The sequence below is a fragment of the Herpailurus yagouaroundi genome, unplaced genomic scaffold, assembly GCF_014898765.1.
Source record: "Herpailurus yagouaroundi ecotype Mexico unplaced genomic scaffold, PumYag 197, whole genome shotgun sequence".
Taxonomy (NCBI): domain Eukaryota; kingdom Metazoa; phylum Chordata; class Mammalia; order Carnivora; family Felidae; genus Herpailurus; species Herpailurus yagouaroundi.
The window spans coordinates 17,655,304-17,663,197 of NW_024412428.1; the positions used below are offsets into that span (position 1 = coordinate 17,655,304).

At 42.2% G+C, this 7,894-nt stretch overlaps 1 long non-coding RNA gene across 1 annotated transcript; it reads left to right on the plus strand.

The window, feature by feature from the left end:
- The first annotated feature begins 371 nt into the window (after positions 1 to 371).
- LOC121012679 (uncharacterized) lies at positions 372 to 2,725 on the plus strand. Its single transcript, XR_005782223.1, has 2 exons — positions 372 to 779; positions 2,112 to 2,725. It is a non-coding gene; the product is annotated as an uncharacterized LOC121012679 (long non-coding RNA).
- Positions 2,726 to 7,894: the final 5,169 nt, after the last annotated feature.

Consider the following 7,894-nt stretch of genomic DNA (forward strand, 5'->3'; position numbering starts at 1 on the left):
TATCTCCTCTGATGCTCAGCACACAATCTCATTTCCGCCTTTCTTCCTACACAAAACGTTCCAAAAGAAAAAGTAACTCTCACTATCATATCCTCACTTACTCTGTGTCCTTTGCAAAGTGGTCTTTGGTCTCTTTAAAGACCTGTGTCTTAAAGATATCTTAATTTGTAAATAAACTCATAATTACAAAGTTCTCGATTCATACTGGGGATATTGTGATTAATAATAAATATATACATGTGATCTTCCTCCTGGTTTCTGTCACAGAGCAATAAAGAGGTCTTTTTTATGTTAATGAGGTGACTTTTTATGTTAATGAGGTGACCTCACAGATGGGGGGGGGGGGTTGCCAGGGGCACCAACCCTGTGATCAGAGGGTTGGAACTTTCAGTCCCACTCTCCACACTCAGGGGAGGGGAGAGGGTCTGAAGATTGAGTTTAATCACCAATGGTCAATGATTTCATCAATCATGTCTACGTCATGAAGCCTTTATAAAAGCCCCAAAAGGACAGGGTTTGGACAGCTTCCGGCTTGGTGAACACACGGAGGTGCTGGGTGGTGAGCTCAGAAAGCATGGAAGCTCCACACCCTTTTTCCACACCTTGCCCTATGCACCTCTTCCATCGGACCGCTCCTGAGTTCTGTCCTTTTGTAATCAGCCAGTAATCTAACAAGCAAAACATTCCTCTGAGTTCTGTGAGCCGCTCTAGCAAATTAACTGAACGTAAGGAGGGGGCATTGGATCCTCTGACGGGTAGCAGGGCGGTCAGTGGTGCAGGTAACAAGCTGGGCTTTTGATGGGGTATGAAGCGGGGGCAGTCTTGTAGGATGGAACCCTTAACCTGTGGGATCTGATGCCAGCTCCAGGTAGAGAGTGTCCATATGGAGTGGAAGTGTAGGGCACCTAGCCAGGGTCAGCGAGTTGCTTGGTAAGTCCCCCTGCGCCCCTGCATATTGTACTTGGTGACCAGAATGTTACTGGTCTGTTGACAATGTCATCAACTACGGATCAATTAACTCTTTTTGGAATCACTTCTCACGCTTTGCTTTCAATGACATTATACTCCTGTTCCTTCTCTTAGTATTTTATCAACCTCTTCCTAGTCTGCCTTAGTATGGACTCTGGTGTTTGTTTTTGTTTTTTAATCAGTGCTTAGAACTAAATGTTCCTGTGGTTCGGTTCCCACTCTCCTTTGGTGTATGTACCACATTCTCTCAAACGGGGAGTTCACTCATTCCCAAGGCTTGAACTTGAAATCTATCTCTGACTTAGTTCTGCTGTCTCATGCTTTATTTTCATAATCTTTTCGACATTTAAGCCATGGTCTTATGAACACCATGTTGCTGAGTAGCCCAGAAAAAAGTCACAACCTCTCTGAGACAACCTCTCCTCTTTTGTGAGACGAAGGAGTTCATCTTTCAGGTTACACATGGATATTATCAGAGATCTTGGTTGGAGAAGGAAACTTGAACAGAAAGCGAATTTATTTTACCCTACCTGTGAACGTTAGAATTGCTAGTAAGGTTGGGAAGACAGACTTCAGGGCTGGAACAGGACACCTCCAGGAGTTTACGTAGCTAGAATTAGAGACAAGTCCCACAAGAGGGAAAGTTTGACTTTGCCGACAGGCTACCTCTGTGGACATGACCACAGATACTGCTGCCGTCACCATTACAACTATGCTCCATATGTAGTGAACTAACCACCTGGTCACCATCCTGATATCCCACATAGAATTCAGAGTCTCCACTTGGGACATCCCACTGGTTGCTCCTCGATCATATTGCCTGTGCTCTGGGAGCAGGCAGAGGAAGGATCTAGCTGACCCAACCCCCAAAGGGATTTCCACCCAATAGCAAAGGGGACTGGATGTGGGATAGCAAATCCCTCTCCCACTAAGAAATGTGTCCCATAGATTTCTCAAAGCTACCTCACACTCAAGACACTGAAACCAGAACCCCATCTGTTACCCGGGTAACTTATGCCTAAAACATCTGCTACAGGTACTCCGGTTACGGATTCTTGCTTCACAAGTCTTCACCGTTTCAGGCAGTAATTACGTTGGTCAGATTGTTAACTTTTTGATCACTTCTTTCTTTTCCTTTCCAGTCCCAGCCCATAGGTTTTGTTAAGAACTGATTTACGGAAGGAGCGATTTAGGGACTAAGTGCAACACAAAGCAAATCGCCAGGCATCGTTCTGTTGATCTAACACAAAGTCATCTTGACTTGACTCCTTGCTCTTAGGTGTGATTTTCAGGATCGTTTCTCCCCTGCAATTTTCAATGAGCTTCATTTCCCAAGAAATGCTTTTTCAACCCTCTGAATGCTAATGACAGAGAACAGAACCTGGTGATTAAGGGCTACCTTCTATGAGAAAAGGACAGCATACTGAGGCAATCCTTTCTCTGGTCTTTTATTCTTTCACTCTCAACACATAATAATCATCATCTTTGGGAGGCGAATTTAACTCAAATATTTAAACATTTGCATATGTCGATGAAAGAAACATCCGACAAATTAGGTGTGATTTGTACCTGTGGAAGCCTACAGATGAAGACGAGGCGAAGGTGTGTCTTCCCTGAAAACAGACATTTTGCCTTTGCTTTTGATTGTGAAACTCGGCACATCCCTTGGACCCACAACACAATAAAGGAGATAATGTGATGTGATTTGAACGTCTATCAATAGCCACAGGGGATAATAAATACCTTTGCTGCCCCTGAGCCCATGTGTTAAGTGAATTTTCAGTGTCTAGCAGTTGTCATGGATGCACTTTACGGTTTTCAAGCCTGGGATCTGATTATATACTCAGTGGACTCTTAACCGCATTACGTATTTGAAGAAGCAAACCACCCGCCATATTTAAAATTAGCACCTGCCCCTACCACCTTGGCATTCCTAATCCCCTTCCCTAGCTCTGCTTCCCCCCCGACCCCCTGTAGCAACTAATCACCTTCTAAAATACTATATGATTTAACTTCATGTGTTTATTATCTATTTTCTATCCCTTCCTGCTAAAGAGTAAGCTCTGGGAGGACATGTTTCATTTACTGATGTCCTAAGAGCCTCAAAGGGTGCCTGGCACTTTCTAGGCATGGAAGTAACATCTGCTGAATGAATGAACAAGCAGCGGCCAGAGAGGGCGGAGGCCAGCTGTAGTGCCTGAGACGCTTGCCTCTGCTGTGCCTCTGTTTGCACTCAATTCCCAGTCCGTGGTTCCTTCCCTGTAAAAATCTGCTTTTCCCAAGGGTCTTAAAACTCGCTCAGCAAAAGCCTTCAGTGACTTTTCAGTTTAATGCACTCCTATTTCCTGGAGTTATTACATTTCAGCAAGGATCACAGTGTCAAGCTAATAGAATTTTGTGAGACTTTTTTTTTTTTTTAGAGCATTTTTAGGTTCACAGAAAAACTGAGGGGAAGGTACAGGAATTTCCCACATGGCTCCTGTCGCTGTGGATGCACAGACTTCCTTACTATCAGCACCCCTCACCACACTTGTCACAATTGTTGAACCTACACTGACAAATACAACGTCCCAAATCCATAGCTTATCGTAGAGCTCACTCTTGGTGGTGCACACGCTGTGGGTTTGGACAAATGTTTGAAGACCTGTAGCTGTCATAATACCACGCAGAACAGTGTCCTGACCCTAAAAATTCTTTGTGCTTTGGCTGTTCTCTGCCAACCTCTACAATCCTTGAAAACGCCTCAGCTTTTTACCGTCTCCATAGTTTTGCCTTTTCCAGAATGTCCTATAGCCGGAATCATACAGTATGTAGCCTTTTCAGATTGACTTCTTTTACTTCATTTAAGGTTTTTCCATGTCTCTCAAGGATTGATAGCTTTTTCGTGTCAAGTAATATTCCATTATGTGGATGTACCACAGTTTATTTATCCGTTCGCCGCCCGAAGGGTATCTTGACTGCGTCCAAGTTATGGCAATTACAAAGGAAGCTGCCATGAACATCTGTCGCCGGCTTTAGGGTAAACATAAATTTTCACCTTCTTTAGGTTAATCTCCAGGAACACAATTGCTGGATCATATGGTAAGAGTACATATAGCTTTGTAGGAAACCACCAAAATGTCTTCCAGTGTGGCTGTACCATTTTGCATTTCCACCAGCAATGGATTCCTGTCTTTCCACATCTTTGCCAACGTTTGGTGTTGTGGGAATACAGCTTGTATTGCTAAATTTCCACCACACTTTTATCTCTGTGTGCGGCTCGTATGCTCTAGGAGGGGGTAACTTTGGCGTGAAGAGAAATAGACTCAATTCCTCTGATTATTACATAGGATCGCTAATTTATACCTTTGCTATGGACAGATGTCTGTCCAAAGGGAGTTGTGTCATCTTTTTTCAAGATTTTACTGAAAACTATGGGTTATGTAGAAAACAAGATAAGTTGCTTGGTATGTTTATCAACTGACTAGACGACCTGGACTCACCGTCTTATGTGCATTGTTTTTCTTTCACATTCTTTCCTTTTAAAACCTATAATCATCACCACCAGTACCGTCTTCCTCATTATCTCGTGAAGTTTAATATCGCATTATTTTAAATTTCCTAACCAAATACAGTAAAACCATACTTATCTAAAGGCTGTAACAGGAAACCACAGCACTTTGGAACGGAGTCAATAAGTGATCTCTGGTTGTTTTGAATCACCTAATTAATAGTATCTTTTCAAGATCTCTTTTCTTTTCTTCTTGCCAATTTTCACTATTCTGCTGGCTTTTGGACTCCAGTGGAGGTCCTTTGGAGCAATCTGGTCTCTTGCAGCCATTTCGCCTCGGGTGTTGAAGGAAAGAAGAGTGTAGTCCCGGATTTAGGAAGGATGTGGCTGGGGCTGGGGCTGGAACTGGGGAGGAAAGCAAGGCCTGGGGGCACCAAGACATGGCTGTGCTTTTGTTTTCTAGGCTAATCCCATTATTAAATTAAAAAAGGAAAGATCTTTAGTCATCTGAGATGTCTTTATTTCACGTTTACACTTGATTTACTGTTTGGCTGGGTATTAGAATTTCAATTAAAAAATGTTTTTTCTTTGGATTTTGAAGGCTTTGGCTTTTATATCCCTTAGTTGAATTTTTTTTCTTTAATCCCTAGAAGCTTTTAGTTTTTTTTTCCTTTACCTTTAGAGGTCTGAAACTTCTAATTGACGAAGCTTTACGTAGGTCTCTTTTCCAAACAGAGGGTTTTTGGCTACGCATTTGAAGAGCCCTTTCAGACTGCAGACCTGAATTCTTCAGTTTGAGAAATTTTCTCATGTAATTTTTTCTTATATAATCTTCCATGAAATCTGCCATAAGGTGACTGAGCGGGGGTTAAGCCTCTGAGCTGAGGAAACCTTAAATGTCAGCGTGTTGTAAAGGTTCTTGTTTCTCAGCCATTCAGCTTCTCCAGAGACGGTAACAACTTTTTATTTAGTTCATTGGAACTAAATCATTTGGAAACTGATTTTGTTTTAAGTTATATCTTATCTCAATTTCAGGTGAAAACGGATTTTTTTTCTTTTTTTTTTTTTTTTTGATGTGTGGCTGGAAAATTGCTTCCATTGGTAGGTTAAGAGCATTATTTCCCACCAGCTTGCTCTCTGTCCAGTGCTCTCTAGCTCATTGGTGGCACTACCAGTGTCTCAGGTAATTCGTTTTCCAGGCTGCCTTAATGAAGTACTATACACTGAGTGGCTTAAGCTATAGAAATTTGTCTCACACTCCTGGAGACCAGAAGTCTGAGATCAAGGTGTCAGAAGGGTTTCTTCCTTGTGGGAACTTTGAGGGAGAATCTGTTCCATCCTTTCTCCTAGCCTCTGTTGTTTTGCTGTTGACCTTCGCCATCCCTTTGTGTGTGGGGGGGGGAGCACCACCCCGATCTTCGCCTTCATCTTCCCATGGTGTTCTAGTGGAGATGTCTGTCTCCAAATTTCCCCTTCTTATAAGGATACCAATCATATTGGATTAGAGTTCACCCCCATGAATTCATTTTACCTTGATAACTTCTGGAAAGACCCTCTCTCTAAATAAGATCACAGCCCTGAGGTCCTAGAGGTTAGGACGTCAACGTATGAATTTCGGGGTACGCAATTCAATCCATGACACTCGGGAACCTTGATGTCATTCCTGACACCTCACTCTCCCTCTCCTCTCCATGTGCAAACTGTCAGAATGTTCTTCTAATTCTACCTTAAATACATGTGCTGTCTAACTATTTCTTTGTTGTCTTTACCTCAACATTATCTTTCTTTCTCTGGCCCATGGTAGTAACATCCTCACTGGTTCCTATTCCAGTCTCTCCTAATTCATTTTCCAAATACCAGCCAGAGATCGTCCCAAAGTGCACATTTGATTATATCTCTCCTCTTCGTACAACGTTCAATGGCTTCCCATTGCCTAAAGACAAACTTAAAACTCCTTCATGTGGCTTACACATGACGGGGCTCCAGCCTTGTCTCCCCTATTTTATTTTCCCAGTGCTCTGAGTGGGGGCCCAAGGGGAGCTTCCTTCGGTTCCTTGATTGCACCACACTCTTGCCTCTAGGCTTTGAACATGCCGTTCTCCGCCTGGAATACTCTCCAACCTCAACTCCCCAGACATTGACTCATCTTCTGGTCCTCAACTTTAATGTCGACTAGATTCAGGAAGTCTAGCTTGTAGACTCCCTTCTGTAGAAGGCTGAATGTGGCCCTCAAGAAGACAGGTCCATGGAACCTGTGACAATTACCTGATTTGGAAGGAAGATCTTTATAGATGTAATTCAATATCCCCAGTGCCAGTGGCATATTGTAAGTACTACTATTTAATATAAACAATACTCTATTGTATACCTGAAGCTAACATACAACACTATATGTTAACTGCACTGGAATTAAACTAAAATAAAGCCAATACTGCTAATAATAATTTTTCCTCAATGAAGAGTCAATCAACCAGTGTTTCAATCTAGGCACTATCCAAATGGTATAGATTTGAGAAACATTGGAGGTCTGGCCCTCCTATGAACACCATAGTTCTGACCTTCTCAGTATCTTAAGAAACTTGCAGTATTTCTAGTAGACAAAATGCTTACATCCGGCAAGCCACTTTGAAAGCCCAAAGAATACCACTCCCTAAAATGAAAATAAATAAAATGTAATCTGATTTTACACGTAGGTTAAGGGATCCTTTCATCAAGACATTTGTCAACATTTGTTTTTTATGGAATGCCACCTTAGTTACTTTAAAGCTGTTTTTAAAGGAGTAACATGATCCTTAACCTAGAAAATTCTATAGTCTAATGAGAGAAAAGAAAAGGAGAATTACAGTTTTTTTCTTGTAAGCAGATATCAAAAATATAGGAGCAGATGTGTGTTCTTAAGGACTAAAAGAAAACTAACAAAGACAGGAAGAAATAGTAATAAGCAAATTCACAAGTTCCATATCTGTTTACCTCCCATTTTCAGTGCTAACCGCAATGACTCTTGGGAGTCATTCCTCGTATGCCAATAGCTTTTCCTTTCAGAAACTGCTCCTTCCCAGAGTCTTGATGAGCAATAAATCCCATGACCACACCTCTTCTCCCATGGTAGAGGCTGACTGGAGTACCCCACCCCCCCGCCCCCCCGCCTCTGCTTCCTAGATACAGCCATTGCTTCAATGGTGAGCACACATCTCAAGTAAAGGCAATCTGATTTATTTTCATGGATTGCTGTGGATTTCAGAGAGAGGGGGGTGATTTTGTTATTTCCTTTTTCTTCTGGGGTTACTGGTTCTAAAGATAATACACCCTATGTTTCTAATGGCCATCTTGGCCAGAGTGTGGTGACAGCCTGCCTGAGAAGGAAGCCAAAAAAGCAGAAAGTAAAGTGAAGGCAAGAAGCGAAAGGGAGACACAGAATCTTGCTGAAGCTGTTTA